This window comes from Phyllobates terribilis, unplaced genomic scaffold, assembly GCF_046119375.1.
Source record: "Phyllobates terribilis strain yellow unplaced genomic scaffold, ASM4611937v1 Scaffold_47__1_contigs__length_9908305, whole genome shotgun sequence".
In the NCBI taxonomy this organism is placed as follows: Eukaryota; Metazoa; Chordata; class Amphibia; order Anura; family Dendrobatidae; genus Phyllobates; species Phyllobates terribilis.
The window spans coordinates 7,120,496-7,136,328 of NW_027362807.1; the positions used below are offsets into that span (position 1 = coordinate 7,120,496).

General features: G+C 41.7%; 1 non-coding gene and 2 pseudogenes across 1 annotated transcript; 1 reads left to right on the plus strand and 2 right to left on the minus strand.

Annotated features, from left to right (window-relative positions):
• The window catches only part of LOC141191600 (uncharacterized), a 47,002-nt pseudogene extending 39,303 nt beyond the window's left edge, over window positions 1–7,699 (minus strand).
• LOC141191570 (uncharacterized) overlaps window positions 1–15,833 on the plus strand; it is a 773,803-nt pseudogene that overhangs the window by 461,517 nt on the left and 296,453 nt on the right.
• On the minus strand, window positions 5,363–5,481 carry LOC141191609 (U5 spliceosomal RNA). Its single transcript, XR_012265438.1, has one exon. It is a non-coding gene; the product is annotated as a U5 spliceosomal RNA (small nuclear RNA).

Sequence of the window (15,833 nt, forward strand, 5' to 3'; positions counted from 1 at the left end):
TAGGGGGAACCATGGAATATAAAGCAAGTAATGTAATACAGCCTGATATTACAGTAGTATCATGTGAACTCAACTTATATGCCGGTCTAAGATCTTATATGAACTTAGACATTCTATATAGTGGAAGAGTGGCACCTAATGCTCTATTTAGATATATCTAATTATATGCTTAAAGAAATAAGTAAGCATCTGCAAACTGTCTCTCATCAGGAAAGACAAGATTCATTTCAGGAGCTCATATGATTAGCAGGTTCCTTTCCCATCTGTCTGCGTCACCATCAAGTTCCTGATCCATTGAACACCTTCTGCGACGTGCTGGAACTCTCTGTGGCAATGGTGGATCAGGTGGCCAGTCAGATATATGGAATGTCCAGGGCATCACAGAAAGGTCTCATGTTGCTTGGATCTTTGAAAATATACAGCTGGAATGGGTACCCCCAGGAGTACATCAGGCCATTTTCCCGGATGGCATCAAGTAGTGGTTTCAATACCCTTCTTTTAGCAAGTGTCATTCAGGATAGATCTGTGAGCAATTATATGTGTTTTCCATTTAAATCACCAGGATCCAACTCCTCTGCTTTCCTCACAATGGCCTCTTTTACATTGAAAAAATGTATGCGACAGATAATGTCCCTTGGACGCTCAGGATCTGGGCCATGATTGCCTATTGTACGGTGCGCCTTTTAAATCTCCACCTCCTTATCAATAGGATCACCAAGGATATTATGAATAATGATCGCAGTGTTGGCATAATCACTTGTGCATTGATGCTTTCAGGTACACCCTTTATCCAGATATTATTGTGATTTTCTTGATCATCAACCATATTAAACAGATGGTTTATTTACTGGCTGTGAAGATCCAGTGTCAGTTTCTGAGCATTATGATGGCCTCTAACTTGGACGACATTATCCTCTAATCTCTGTACCTTGTCAGTAAGCTGTGACAGGATAGAAGCGAGGGGACGTATTTCAGTATTGTATGTGGTCTCCAGCCTCTGAATATATTGCTCCATATCTTCTTTAGAAGGGATAGACGCAATCTGATATACAAATCAGTTATGTTGTTCCCCATATCAGAATAACCTGTGGCTGGGGGGTAAATGTCCCTGTGAAGCAAGCACTGCTCAGTATGGGGGCTTTGGTGAGAGTACAGGGAGATTTGTGGAGCTGTTTTCTTGTGAGGCTTACATTAAGAGAGAAGTTGGTGCAGGACTTACAGGCTGGAGCTGTCTGGCATCATGAGGGTTAAGACTGCTTCTTTTTCCACACTGAGGTGAGGCAGTAATAGCTCCGGAGCAGGAAGATAAGACCTTCCATAAGAACCGCTGCATACCAGACATGCTGACAGAGGTGGAGGACCTCAGATTAAACTCTGATCTCTTCTTTCTTTCCCATATCGGACAGCATGTTTGAGGCTGTAAATTGCTTATAATTCCCCCAGGAACACGGTCTGAAGAGAGTGCATTCAGTGTGTGCATTCTCTTGGTGCTATGTCCAGGCCATGTCCTTCCTGTTGATGTACAATACGTCTGAAGGTGGCGGTGATTGGGAGCAGGATTGTGTGATGTAACAATCTTGTGTGATGTAACATCCTTATGGAAACGCGATGGAAACGGCGCCAGAACAGGGAGTGCGCATGAGTGTTTTTATTTTAACAAGGCCAAACATAAGGAATGAGAAGGAGTTGTCCTAGTAGTGGACAACCCCTTTATGAAGATACAATATTCGGTTAAAAATGAAAAAGGCTTTTCTCCTGTGTGACTTCTCTAAAGTTTATTAAGAGTTGATTTCCGTGTAAAACATTTCCCACATTAAGAACATGAAAATGGCTTCTCGTCTGTGTGAGTTCTCTGGTGACTAAGAAGTGATGATTTCTTCACAAAACATTTCCCACATTCTGAACAGGAAAAAGGTTTCTCCCCTGTGTGAGTTCTCTGGTGCTTAACCAAATCTGATTTATGGTTAAAACATTTCCCACATTCTGAACAGCAAAAAGGTTTGTCCCCTGTGTGAATTCTCTGGTGCTTAACCAAATCTGATTTCTGGTTAAAACATTTCCCACATTCTGAACAGAAAAAGGCTTCTCCCCTGTGTGAGTTCTGTTGTGCTTAACCAAAACTGATTTATCTTTAAAACATTTCCCACATTCTGAACAGCAAAAAGGTTTCTCCCCTGTGTGAGTTCTCTGGTGCTTAACCAAATCTGATTTCAGGTTAAAACATTTCCCACATTCTGAACAGGAAAAAGGCTTCTCCCCTGTGTGAGTTCTCTTGTGCTTAACCAAACCTGATTTCCGGCTACAACATTTTCCACATTCTGAACAGGAAAAAGGCTTCTCCCCTGTGTGAGTTCTCTTGTGCTTAACCAAATCTGATTTCCGGCTAAAACATTTTCCACATTCTGAACAGGAAAAAGGCTTCTCATGTATGTGAGTTCTCTTGTGCTTAACCAAATCTGATTTCTGGTTAAAACATTTTCCACATTTTGAACAGGAAAATGGCTTCTCCCCTGTGTGAGTTATCTGATGTCTGATTAAACTTGATTTCTCTGTAAAACAATTTCCACTTTCTGAACAAGAAAATGGATTCTCCTCTGTGTGACTTCTCTGGTGATTAACAAGATTTGATTTCTGGTTAAAAAATTTCCCACAGTTGAAACCAAAAAATCTATTCTCTGCTGTGTGAATGCTTTGATGTTTAAGAAAAGACTTTTCGAGGGAAAAACTATTTCCATATTCTGAACATGAAAATGGCTTCTTTGCTTTAGGAGCAATTTGTTTTTTAATGCTTATTTTGTGACTATGATTTTCCTTAGTAGTTGGTAATGAATCACAAGACAGGACCTGTTTCAAAGGAACAGATGACAGATCTTTGCTGTGAAGGGATGATGGTATATCTGGAGTAATAGCATTCACTTCAATTGTATCTTGTTTGATCTCAAGATCATCTGATTTAAAAATTGAAGATGTCAGCTGTCCCTCTGATCTCCTGGTACAGTCATCTGCTAAGAATAAAACCAATTATTATTTATGAATAACATATCCTTAAAATTTATATTGTTGAATATTTCTACTTAAACTCTCCGTAAAAATGTACTTTATGTAAAAGTATCATTATCTACCAAGAAAACATCACAGAAAAATCAGCTTTACCAACACCAAATTAGATAACAAATGCAGTAGCATTTTAGTGTTGGTTGGGTGTACTGGGGTGTCTGTCCATGTGGGGTGCACTTATATAGTGCTGGGAAGCCTTTCTGCCCAGTATGGACATCATCAGTATCCTAAGCCAGACACTGTGCATCAAACCTACATGTGTGACTGGCGTCCTATGCAAGCTTCATCTGTGTGCATCTTTAATACTAGGCAACCGCCCCCTCCATGAATTGGTACGATTATTGGTGTTAGTAAGGCTGTATCTTTTTCTGTGATTTTTTTAAATTTTGCCCTATGTTAGCCGTCATTATTCACCAAGACAATAACAGTTCACAGTCTAATAGAAAACCTCATAGGATGAACCAGTGGATCGTAGTGTTCAACTGTTTGTTAATTCTGCCTCCCAAATATGGAATAAAAAGCCACCAAACAATGTTATGTAGGCAAAAATAATATCAATAAAAACTTCTATTCATCCCACAAAAAACAAGTCCCCACTCAGATCCATCATCTGTCAGTGGAAAAATAGAGGTTTCCACATTATTAGTGTCTCAAAGGCTCTAGAAAAGCAACATGGCTGCCATAAACCAATCCAGCAATATCCGCTCTCCCAAAGTCAGATCTCCCCCTCACTTCTGAGCCTTGCAGTGCGCCCAAACCACATTTAGCCTCCATGTATTTGACATTACTATAGTGAGAAGAACCCACTTAATTGATGGTGTGTGTCTCCTGGGGCACAATCTGGGCACTATGTGTTGGGTAATGAAATTATATATTTGTAATTTTCACTCTCCATCATCCACTGCGTGCTAATTTCCGGAAAGGGCCTGTGGAGTCAAAATAGTCACTACTCCTATAGATTATTTCACTAAGGGTTATAATTTCCAAAATGGTGTCACTTTATGGGGATTTCTACTGCTGTGGTTTTCTGCATTTTGGTCACATGGTGTGTCTCCTCTGGGATCTGTTCTTGTAACGTCTGCTTCTCTCATCAGGAGCCGTTTTATTCATCCTGCAGGCAGTGCTGGTGATGGAGGAGACGTCAGAACCAGAAGCTCTGGGCGGCGCAGGCTCTGTCCAGCCACTAAGATTAGGGTGCTTGGGACCTGTAGTACCATACAGTCTGGCAGTATGGGTGTGTGTGCTGTCCAGCTGGAGTAATCTGCTCCCTGCTTCAGCCATTTGGAAAGCACCACACCCTACTAAAGCTGGAAGCATATTGCCGGAAGCTGCCAGATCCAGCCCTGTCTTCCTCTGGTTCAGTCCTCTGTGCTCAGCTCCCGGCTTGTGTATTTGATTCCTGTTGTGACCTCGGCCCGTTTACGGACTACTTTTGTGTGATTTTGTTCTGACCCGGCTATCTGACTATTGTTCTTGCCATCTCACACCACAGAACATTAGGTAACACTGTGGCCCAAGCTTAGGGGGCCTCTGTCTAAGTCCAAATCCATGTAGACGGGTTATAGGATGATGAGCAAGGCAAACCCTGGGATCTGGAAAATGGAGTAGATAGTGACAAGCCTGTTTGTGGTAGCCATCTTTTGAGCTGCCATGTGACCATGAACAGTGTCCCCAATACATTGTGTCTGCAAACTATCTCAGCAAAATCTGCATTCAAATAGCTAAATGGCGCTCCTTCCCTTCTTAACCTGCCATGTGCCCAGACAGTAGTGTACAACCGTATATAGGGTATTGTCGGATTCAAGAGAAGTTGGAATATTATTTGTAAGGTCCATTTGTTTCCTATTATCCTTTGTGAAGAATTCCAAAGTTATCACCATATAAAGTCACACACGTCAGATTTGAAAAATGTCAGAGATAGGTACTGGGAAAGGAAGTTGTTTCTGCGCTCTCTGGAGTCACGACAAACCATTAGTATGGATAAAAATGTAGGTTTATTGTCTACGCTTTTCAGAGACCACCAACTCCTTCCTCAGGACAACCGTACATAACCTCTTTAACAGGTTTAGTGGTTTAACCACATAGCGGGTTTGGGGGAGCAGATGAAGCTCTCCATTTTTCAGCTCTTTGTGGTTGTTTTTTTCTTTCCATTTATGGAGCATCCTTCAGTTAAGGGTAAAAAAAACAAAACCAAAAGCATTCAGTCAATGCCCAGAATATAAATAACCCGATACCACAAACCATTCAGCAGTTTTGCAGTCATTGTGGAAAATCAAAGTAAAATTCCCCGCAATCTCTCAATTTGTGCTTAAAAAAAAAAAAAAATAGAAAAAAATATCTCCACAAAACTCAGTTTTGCTCCTCTCCACGGAAATCTTTAGTAAAGGTGAAAGATTTTTACGTTCTGAAGAGAAGTCAGAGTATTTTTCCATAGATTTGAAAAATGGGCCCAGATAGGAACACAAAACTGGCTGCAGGAAGGGGTTAAATCAGAGTATTTTGGGCACTAAGTACTATAGTCAAAACTGTGAGTATAGACAACAACACATCTACTGAAATGATCAAACTCAACAGTCTCCATCAGTAAGTAGTGAGTAACTAGTGGTGAAACCTCTCTGGGGTAATTAGAGTATGGGGCTCGGTGGCTCTTGGGAATCTAAACTATCGTAAGGGACAATATTTTCTGTCAGATGAGTTTCAAGAACAAATATTAGACATTTAAAGTGAACTTTTTATATTTAGCTTAGAGATATATCATGGCACAGGTGTAATGTTTTCTGTATAGTTTATCACAATCCTGTTTGAAGTTAGTCGGTTTTAAAAGAAATTGAAAAGTCAGGATAAAGGGAAACTCTGTTGTTATTGGACAGAAATTCACACTTGGCCTCACTGCACATTTAATGTTGTCGATCATAAAAGTGAAGTTTGGCCAGAAAGACTGGACCTGGTCTTGTAGGGACCATATGAGCACATTCAGCAGCACAGAAGGGAGAGAAGGTAGATTCATCCAATAAGATATCAGGATTCTAGGAAGCCAACAGCATCATTACCCTCCGCTTTGACTTACAGGCTCATCATAATATTTTTCTTCAAGTGATTTTCTGGCTTTGTGATTTACAGATCTGGGTAGGTAACGTCTCCTAATCACAGGGAGTAGGTGGATCCTCCAGGTTGTAAGTTCTATGGAAAAGGGTTTCAAAGCCCAAAATCATTTGAACATTTTCGGACGGAGGAGAATGTTGTGGTCTAGAGGCAAAATGGTGATCACAAGATTGTGATACAGCCGGAGTACACAACCGATAAAGCAGCCACAGCCGGTGACTGAGAAGAATCTGTGACTTCTCTGCATTTAGTGGTCACTACTCACCTGGGTGGTCATATGTAGGAATCTCCTCTTTACACCGCTCATCCCCCCTCACATATGTCTCTATAGTATTAATATGGGTCAGATCTTCACCCTGAAACAAATATTGTAAAAGTCACAAACAGATGAGAAGTCACATCTATGATCAGCTCTAATCCTGCCATCTCCACCATTCTCATTACACAAAAGGAAAACACATAATACTGGTGGTTAAAACAAGACTGAGCACAAGACCTTCACAGCCGTCTACACATCATAGGGGAGATTTCATGACACCTTCTCTCCATCTACCTGATGATCCTGAGGAACATTGGGATCTTCTTGTTTACAGTCCTGTGGAAGAAGAGGATGGGGACATCTCTCTGGTGTTGTCCTCTTACTGGATAGATCTAGAGGAAGCACATATAGGGGCTGAATTCATTCTTTACATACAGATAATTATAGGCCGTGTGTATTTAGTCCTATCTATTACCTGGTGATGTGAGGGACTGGGGAACCTCCATCATGACGTATTTGTACAAATCTTTGTGTCCTTCTAAATACTCCCACTCCTCCATGGAAAAATAAACAGTGACATCCTGACATCTTAGAGGAACCTGACACATACAATGATACAGTCATCCCCCCGATCCTTTAATAGCGTTACTGTATAATGTCCCAGCATTTCCAGCAGTGTCACCTCTCCAGTCAGCAGCTCAATCATCTTGTAGGTGAGTTCTACGATCTTCCGGTCATTGATGTCATCATGTATGAAGGGGTGAGATGGATGCCCTGTGATTGGGCTCAGGGGTCTTTCCCATCCCTCAGACACATGGACCTGACAGCGCTCACTAGAGGTCTTCTTCACTACTGAGTAATCCTGGTTATGGAGAGACACATTAATAAATCTCCCTCCAGACATTTCCAGAGTCCTCACCTCTCCAGTTCTGTCCATCTGTTATTCCCATAGATAAGAATGATGTAATGTGACGTCATCAGAATCTCTCACCTCTCCAGTAAGCCGGAAGAGGATCTCTAGGGTGAGGTGTAATATCCTCTCCGCCATTTTGTCCCTGTCCATATCCATCTTTGATGGGTCCATAAGGAAAATTCTCTTAAATAGAAGATCTTCACTGAGAGGATCTGATATTGTAGGGACCTGAATGAAAAGATGATGAGCCTATGTAACATCATAAAAATCCTGTGTAATAATACAATTACTGGAGATAATAAGGGGAAACATATGAGGAGATATATTATTTTACAGTATTTAGTTTTCTTCTTTACATCTAGTAATAAAACCTATATATTTTAGGCCACATACAACAAGCAGTTTCTTCCTTGGAGTCTGTAGCTGAACACGTTTCTCAAAGACTCATCTTCCATAAAGCTAATTCTCGTCTGATTTACTGACACTAGAATCGGCATTAGCAATACTGCAGGAGATATTCATTACACGTGACATGAGAAATAACTACTTCATGAGAACAACATCTTCATCTTCTACTACGGCTCTTGAAACATATTTAGCCAGAGTTCTTCACTGACTACATCACCACCGGCCGTCTATATGAATGTTTCCCGTCTTCCCCGGACTGTAATCTTCCATCACGTTAGATCTCATGCCTGAACAGAAAAAAGTCTTCTCCCCTGTGTGACTTCTCTGGTGATTAAGAAAATTTGATTTCTGGTTAAAAAATTTCCCACAGTTGAAACAAAAAAATCTATTTTCTGCGGTGTGAATGCTTTGATGTTTAAGAAAAGACTTTTCGAGGGAAAAACTATTTCCATATTCTGAACATGAAAATGGCTTCTTTGCTTTAGGAGCAATTTCTTTTTTAATGCTCATTTTGTGACTTTGATTTTCCTTAGTAGTCGGTAATGAATCAGAAGACAGGACCTGTTTCAAATGATCAGATGACTGATCTTTGCTGTGAAGGGATGATGGTATATCTGGGTTAATGGCATTCACTTCAATTGTATCTTGTGGGATCTCAAGATCATCTGATTTAAAAATTGAAGATGTCAGCTGTCCCTCTGATCTCCTGGTACAGTCACCTGCCAAGAATAAAACCAATTATTATTTATGAATAACATATCCTTAAAATTTACATTGTTGAATATTTCTAATTAAACTCTACGTAAAAATGTACTTTATGTAAAAGTATCATTATTTACCAAGAAAACATCACAGAAAAGTCAGCCTTACCAACACCAAATCAGATAACAAATGCATTAGCATTTTAGTGTTGGTTGGGTGTACTGGGGTGTCTGTCCATGTGGGGTGCACTTATATAGTACTGGGCAGCCTTCCTGATGTAATAGTATGGATATCATCAGTATCCTAAGCCAGACACTGTGCATCACACCTACCTGTGTGACTGGCGTCCTATGCAAGCTTCATCTGTGTGCATCTTTAATACTAGGCAACCACCCCCTCCATGAATTGGTAGGTTTGTGAGTGGTTGCTTCATCAGCATTTTGCACCTGCGCTGCCCCCACCTTTATCATGGGGTTCTGCGGCATCCTGCTAGTGCATTTGTTATATGATTTGGTGTTAGTAAGGCTGTATCTTTTTCTGTGATTTTTTTAAAATTTTGCCCTATGTTAGCCGTCATTATTCACCAAGACAATAACAGTTCACAGTCTAATAGAAAACCTCATAGGATGAACCAGTAGAGCGTGGTGTTCAACTGTTTGTTAATTCTGCCTCCCAAATATGGAATAAAAAGCCACCAAAAAATGTTATGTAGGCGAAAATAATATCAATAATAACTTCTACTGATCTCACAAAAAACAAGTCCCCACTCAGGTCCATCATCTGTCAATGGAAAACCAGAGGTTTCCACATTATTAGTGGCTCAAAGGCTTTTGAAAAGCAACATGGCTTCCATAAACCAATCCAGTAATATCCACTCTGCCAAAGTCAAATTTCCCCCTCACTTCTGAGCCTTGCAGTGTGCCCAAAACACATTCAGCATCCATGTAGTTGACATTACTATAGTGAGAAGAACCCACTTAATTGATGGTGTGTGTCTCCTGGAGCACAATCTGGGCACTATGTGTTGGGTAATGAAATTATATATTTGTAATTTTCACTCTCCAACATCCACTGCGTGATAATATCTGGAAAGCGCCTGTGGAGTCAAAATAGTCACTACTCCTATAGATTATTTCACTGAGGATTATAATTTCCAAAATGGTGTCACTTTATGGGGATTTCTACTGCTCTGGTTTTCTGCAATTTGGTCACATTAGGGCTTCTGTAAATGGTGGGTCCCATCTCCTCTGGGATCTGCTCCTGCGACGTCTGCTTCTCTCACCAGGAGCCGCCTTATTCATCCTGCAGGCGGCGCTGGTGATGGAGGAGACGTCAGAACCAGAAGCTTTGGGCGGCCCAGGCTCTGTCCAGCCACTAAGATTAGGGTGCCTGGGACCATTAGTACTATCCAGTCTGGCAGTATGGGTGTGTGTGCTGTCCAGCTGGAGTAATCTGCTCCCTGCTTCAGCCATTTGGAGAGCACCGCACCCTACTAAAGCTGGAAGCATATTGCCGGCAGCTGCCAGATACAGCCTTGTTCTCCTCCGGTTCAGTCCTCTGTGCTCAGCTCCCGGCTTGTGTATTTGTGTTCTGTTGTGACCTTGGCCCGTTTACTGACTACTTTTGTGTGATTTTGTATTTTCTCTGACCTCCATGTTCTGACCCGGCTATCTGACTATTCTTATTGGCATCTCACACCACAGAACATTAGGTAACACTGTGGCCCAAGCTTAGGGGGTCTCTCTCTTAGTACAAATCCATGTAGAGGGGTTAAAGGCAAACCCTGGGATCTGGATAATGGAGTAGATAGCGCTAAGCCTGTTTGTGGTAGCCATCTTTTGAGCTGCCAGGTGACAACGAACAGTGTCCCCAATACATTGTGTCTGCACACTATCCCAGCAAGATCTGCATTCAAATAGCTAAATGGTGCACCTTCCTTTCTTAACCTGCCATGTGCCCAGACAGTAGTGTACAACAGTATATCGGGTATTGTCAGATTCAAGAGAAGTTGGAATATTATTTGTAAGGTCCATTTGTTTCCTATTATCCTTTGTGAAGAATTCCAAAATTATCACCACATAAAGTGACACACGTCAGATTTGAAAAATGGGCCCAGATAGGAACACAAAACTGGCTGCAGGAAGGGGTTAAATCAGAGTATTTGGGCACTAACTACTATAGTCAAAACTGTGAGTAACAATAATACGTCTACTGAAATGATCAAACTCAACAGTCTTCATCAGTAAGTAGTGAGTAACTAGTGGTGAAACCTCTCTGGGGTAATTAGAGTATGGGGCTCGGGGGCTCTTGGCAATCTAAACTATCGTGAGGGACAATATTTTCTGTCAGATGAGTTTCAAGAAGAAATATTAGACGTTCAAAGAGAACTTGTTATAATAGTGCAGAGCTGAGGGGTCTTAAATTTAGCTTAGAGATATATCATGGCACAGGTGTAATTTTTTTTGTTGTTTAGTTTATCACAATCTGGTTTGAAGTTAGTCGGTTTTAAAAGAAATTGAAAAGTCAGGATAAAGGGAAACTCTGTTAATGTACAGAAATTCACACTTGGTCCTCACTGCACATTTAATGTTGTTGATCATAAAAGTGAAGTTTGGCCAGAAAGACTGGACCTGGTCTTGTAGGGACCATATGAGCACATTCAGCAGCACAGAAGGGAGAAAAGGTAGATTTATCCAATAAGATATCAGGGATCTAGGAAGCCAACACCATCATTACCCTCCACTTTCTCTTACAGTCCCACCATAATATTTTTCTTCAAGTAATTTTCTGGCTTTGTGGTTTACAGATCTGGGCAGGTAACGTCTCCTAATCACATGGAGTAGGTGGATCCTCCAGGTTGTAAGTTCTATGGAAAAGGGTTTCAATGCCCAAAATCATTTGAACAGTTTTGGGTGGAAGAGAATGTTGTGGTCTAGAGGCAAAATGGTGATCACACGATTGTGATACGGCCGGACTCCACCACTGATAAAGCAGCCACAGCCGGTGACTGAGAAGAATCTGTGACTTCTCTGCATTTAGTGGTTACTACTCACCTGGGTAGTCATATGTGGGAATCTCCTCTTTACACCACTCATCACCCCTTACATATGCCTCTATAGTATTAATATGGGTCAGATCTTCACCCTGAAACAAATATTGTAAGTCACAAACAGATGAGAAGTCACATCTATGATCGGCTGTAATCCTGCCATCTCCACCGTTCTCATTACACAAATAGAAAACACATAATACTGGTGGATAAAACAAAACTGAACACAAGACCTTCACAGCCATCTACACATCATAGGGGAGATCTCATGACACCTTCTCTCCATCTACCTGATGATCGTGAGGAACATTGGGATCTTCTTGTTTACAGTCCTGTGGAAGAAGAGGACGGGGACATCTCTCTGGTGTTGTCCTCTTACTGGACAGATCTGTAGGAAACACATACAGGGACTGAATTCATTCTTTACATACAGATAATTATAAGCCGTGTATATTTAGTCCTGTCCTATTACCTGGTGATGTGAGGGGCTGAGGAACCTCCATCATGACGTCTTTGTACAAATCTTTGTGTCCTTCTAAATACTCCCACTCTTCCATAGAGAAATAGACAGTGACATCCTGACATCTTATAGGAACCTGACACATACAATGATACAGTCATCCCCCCGATCCTTTCATTGTGTTACTGTATAATTTCCCAGTATTCCCAGCAGTGTCACCTCTCCAGTTAGCAGCTCAATCAACTTGTAGGTGAGTTCTAGGATCTTCTGGTCATTGATGTCCTCATGTATGAAGGGGTGAGATGGAGGCCCTGTGATTGGGCTCAGGGGTCTTCCCCATCCCTCAGACACAGGGTCCTGACAGCGCTCACTAGAGGTCTTCTTCACTACTCTGTAATCCTGGTTATGGAGAAACTCATTAATAAATCTCACTACAGACATTTCCAGAGTCCTCATCTCTCCAGTTCTGTCCATCTGTTATTCCCATAGATAAGAACGATGTAATGTGACATCATCAGAATCTCTCACCTCTCCAGTAAGACGGAAGAGGATCTCTAGGGTGAGGTGTAATATCCTCTCCGCCATCTTGTCTCTGTCCAAATCCATCTTTGATGGGTAAAATCAGGAAAATTCTGTTTAATTGATCTTCACTGAGAGGATCCGATATTGTAGGGACCTGAATGAGAAGATGATGAGCCTATGTAACATCATAAAAATCCTGTGTAATAATACAATTACTGGAGATAATAAGGGAAGCATATGAGGAGATTTATTATTTTACAGTATTTAGTTTTCTTCTTTACATCTAGTAATAAAACCTATATATTTTAGGCCACAGACACCAAGCAGTTTCTTCCTTGGAGTCTGCAGCTGAACATGTTTCTCATAGACTCATCTTCCATAAAGCTAATTCTCGTCTCATTTACAGACACTGGAATCGGCATTAGCAATACTGCAGAAGATATTCATTACACGTAACATGAGAAATAACTACTTCATGAGGACGACATTCATCTTCTACTACGGCTCTAGAAACATATTTAGCCAGAGTCCGTCACTGACTACATCTCCACCAGTCGTCTATATGAATGTTTCCCATCTTCCCAGGACTGTAATCTTCTATCACATTTGATCTCATGATTGATTCACACACAGAAGTTTGAGGCTTTGACACATGGTAAGGTTTTTAATATTATACAGAGTAGGACTATCCCGAATAGGTTCACCTTGCCATGGTGGGATAGCTTTCATGCTATTTTTGATCAAAAACAGACCGCCAGGGGGAGCCGCCTGAAAAATGCTCGAGTTTCCCATAGACTTACATTGGGCTCGTTGCTCGGGTCGAGCACCCGAGTATTCCAATATGCTCAACCCGAGAATCGAGCACCCGAGCATTTTAGTGCTCGCCCATCACTAGTTCTGAGTTTAAATCACTGATGCAGAAAAAATAAACTTTTGTTTTTTAAATGATGCTGGCGAGCACACAAATTTCACTGATGCTTGGCTTTGATATCTGACTTTTCTCACACATCAGAATAAGAATCACAATTACTAAGTATTATCATGGTTAATCTCATAAGCCAAGAAAAACCTGTAGGGACACTGAACTTTTTATTATTAATTATTATTATTATTACTATTATCCTTTCAAACCAAAACTATGTGACACAGATGCCTTACCATTAAACTGTAGGTTCATTATTTGATTATTTAGGTAGTGATATATAATTATAATAATTACATAGCAAAAGTAAATTGGGAGTTTGCAGCCAGTTCTTGGGTGGATGGAAAGAAAAATTGACAAAAAAGAAAGGTTATCATTAGACCCCTTTAAGAAATTATGCAAATGAACAGTCACTTGGAAATAGATATGTAGTAAATTAGTGCCTCCCAATTTACTTTGGCTATGTAATTTACCATGCAAATGCACAGCGTGTCGGAAACTCTTAACACGTCAGGATGACAATCAAAATGTCAGATATTAAAAGTAAAACACCCCTGTAGTTTGTGTGCTAAACAGGGATAGTTAAAAAAAATAATAATATTTCTATTGGGATTTGTACTGTGACACTTTAGTTTCAGAGGCTGATGCCTTACCATAGAGCTATCCAGGCAAGTAATAGTAACTGGCAGCTTTTCTTGTCTTATGAGATCAACCATGAAAATACTCAGGGTGAGTAAAAGTCATTGTGATTCTGATTCTGATGTTTGAAGAAAGTCACACATCAGACTCACACATCAAAATCAAACATCATTTGAATTGGTCTTGCTTGCAGTCTGTGCATAAGTCCCAATGAGTTTCAATCAGATTTGAACTGAAAAGCATATAACCAGATGGAACTCCTAGGTTTCTTCAACTGAGTTAATAGCTCAGTGGTTAGTGCACTGGTGTCTTGATACAGAATTTTAGGTTCAAGTCCCATCAGCGAACAGTTGTAAAAGTCACTTATCAAAATCACTTTTCAGAAACACTTGTCAGACAGGGTATTTAGCCTCAAACTGACATCATTATGATGTTTGATTTTGATATCTGATCATGTCCTAAAATGGACACTGTACTCCTGTGACTGTGTTAACCCCTTTAGTTGCTGGATGCTTCTGGAGCACAACACTTCCTGTCTCATGTGCTTGTGTTACTGCTAATAGTTGCTGAATGCTTTTAAAGCAACAGCACTACTTCTGCATGTCACAACGGGCATTGCAGAAAATGACCTTGGTGGATGACGTTCAGGCCTTCCTAACGGTGTTTGAAAGGGTCGCTGAGAGGGAGAAACTTGCGCCAGAGCAGTGGGCTGAGGTATTGGCGCCATACTTGACGGGAGAGCCCCAGAAGGTGTACTATGATTTAGCTTTGCAGGACGCCAAAGGGTATGGCAAGCTAAAAACTGAGATTCTCGCCCACTTGGGAGTGACAATGACTATCAGGGCGCAGTGGGTTCACCGCTGGGGTAATCACCGGGACAATCCACCTTGCTTCCAAATGTTTAACCTGTTGCACCTGGTCCAGAAGTTGCTGGTACCGGATTCCCCTACACCTGCGCAGATGGTAGAGCGGGTGGTGATGGACCCGTTTGTGCACTCCCTGCCAAGGCCCATACAGGCTTGGGTTGCCCAGGGTGATCCCTGGAATGCGGATGACCTGGTTGGACTGGTCAAGAGATACCAGGGGGTTGAAGGTTCCTTGGGAAGGCAGCCCACTCCATACTGGGGTTCCCAACAGGGGGCGGAGACTCAAAAGGGGGTGGGCCATCCAAGGTCCAAAGGGGCGGGGGAGGTGGTGCCTAAGGTCCCTACAGGTGATGTTGTTTACTCGAGGTGCCACGGCCCAGGCCATATAGCCGCCCATTGTCAGCTGAGCCGATGGACTGCAGCATAGGACGCCATTGTTCATATTAAGCTTATCCGACCTGCAGTGTGAAATGTAAACCCAGCGAGGGGCCACAAGCATGTTCTGTGAAGGACAACAGACAGGAGGTAACGGCACTGCTAGAATCCGGGAGTCTGGTGACCCTTATGATGGCCACCCTTCCTCTTCAAATGATCCTGGGGAAAAAAAGTTGGCGGTCGGTGCATTCATGGTAATGCTAAGGACTAGCCCATGGCCAGAGTAGACATTGAAATGGCTCACGGTACTGAGTCCCACGAGGTCGGCGTCGTTCAGGACTTGTTGCACCCTATTACTATAGGCTGGGACTTTTGTTTGTTTTGGGATGTGTGGGGGAAGAGTTCCAGGTTCGCTGGCTCAGTTAAGAAACCAGTTAACCCTGAGGAGGTATCACCACACCCAGAGTCAGACAGGTTTCCCTTTTGTGTCCTTATTGGGGATAAGGAGGTAGTGCCCCCCGAGTCTGCCATTCCGGAGTTAGGGGTGACCAGTGAGAAT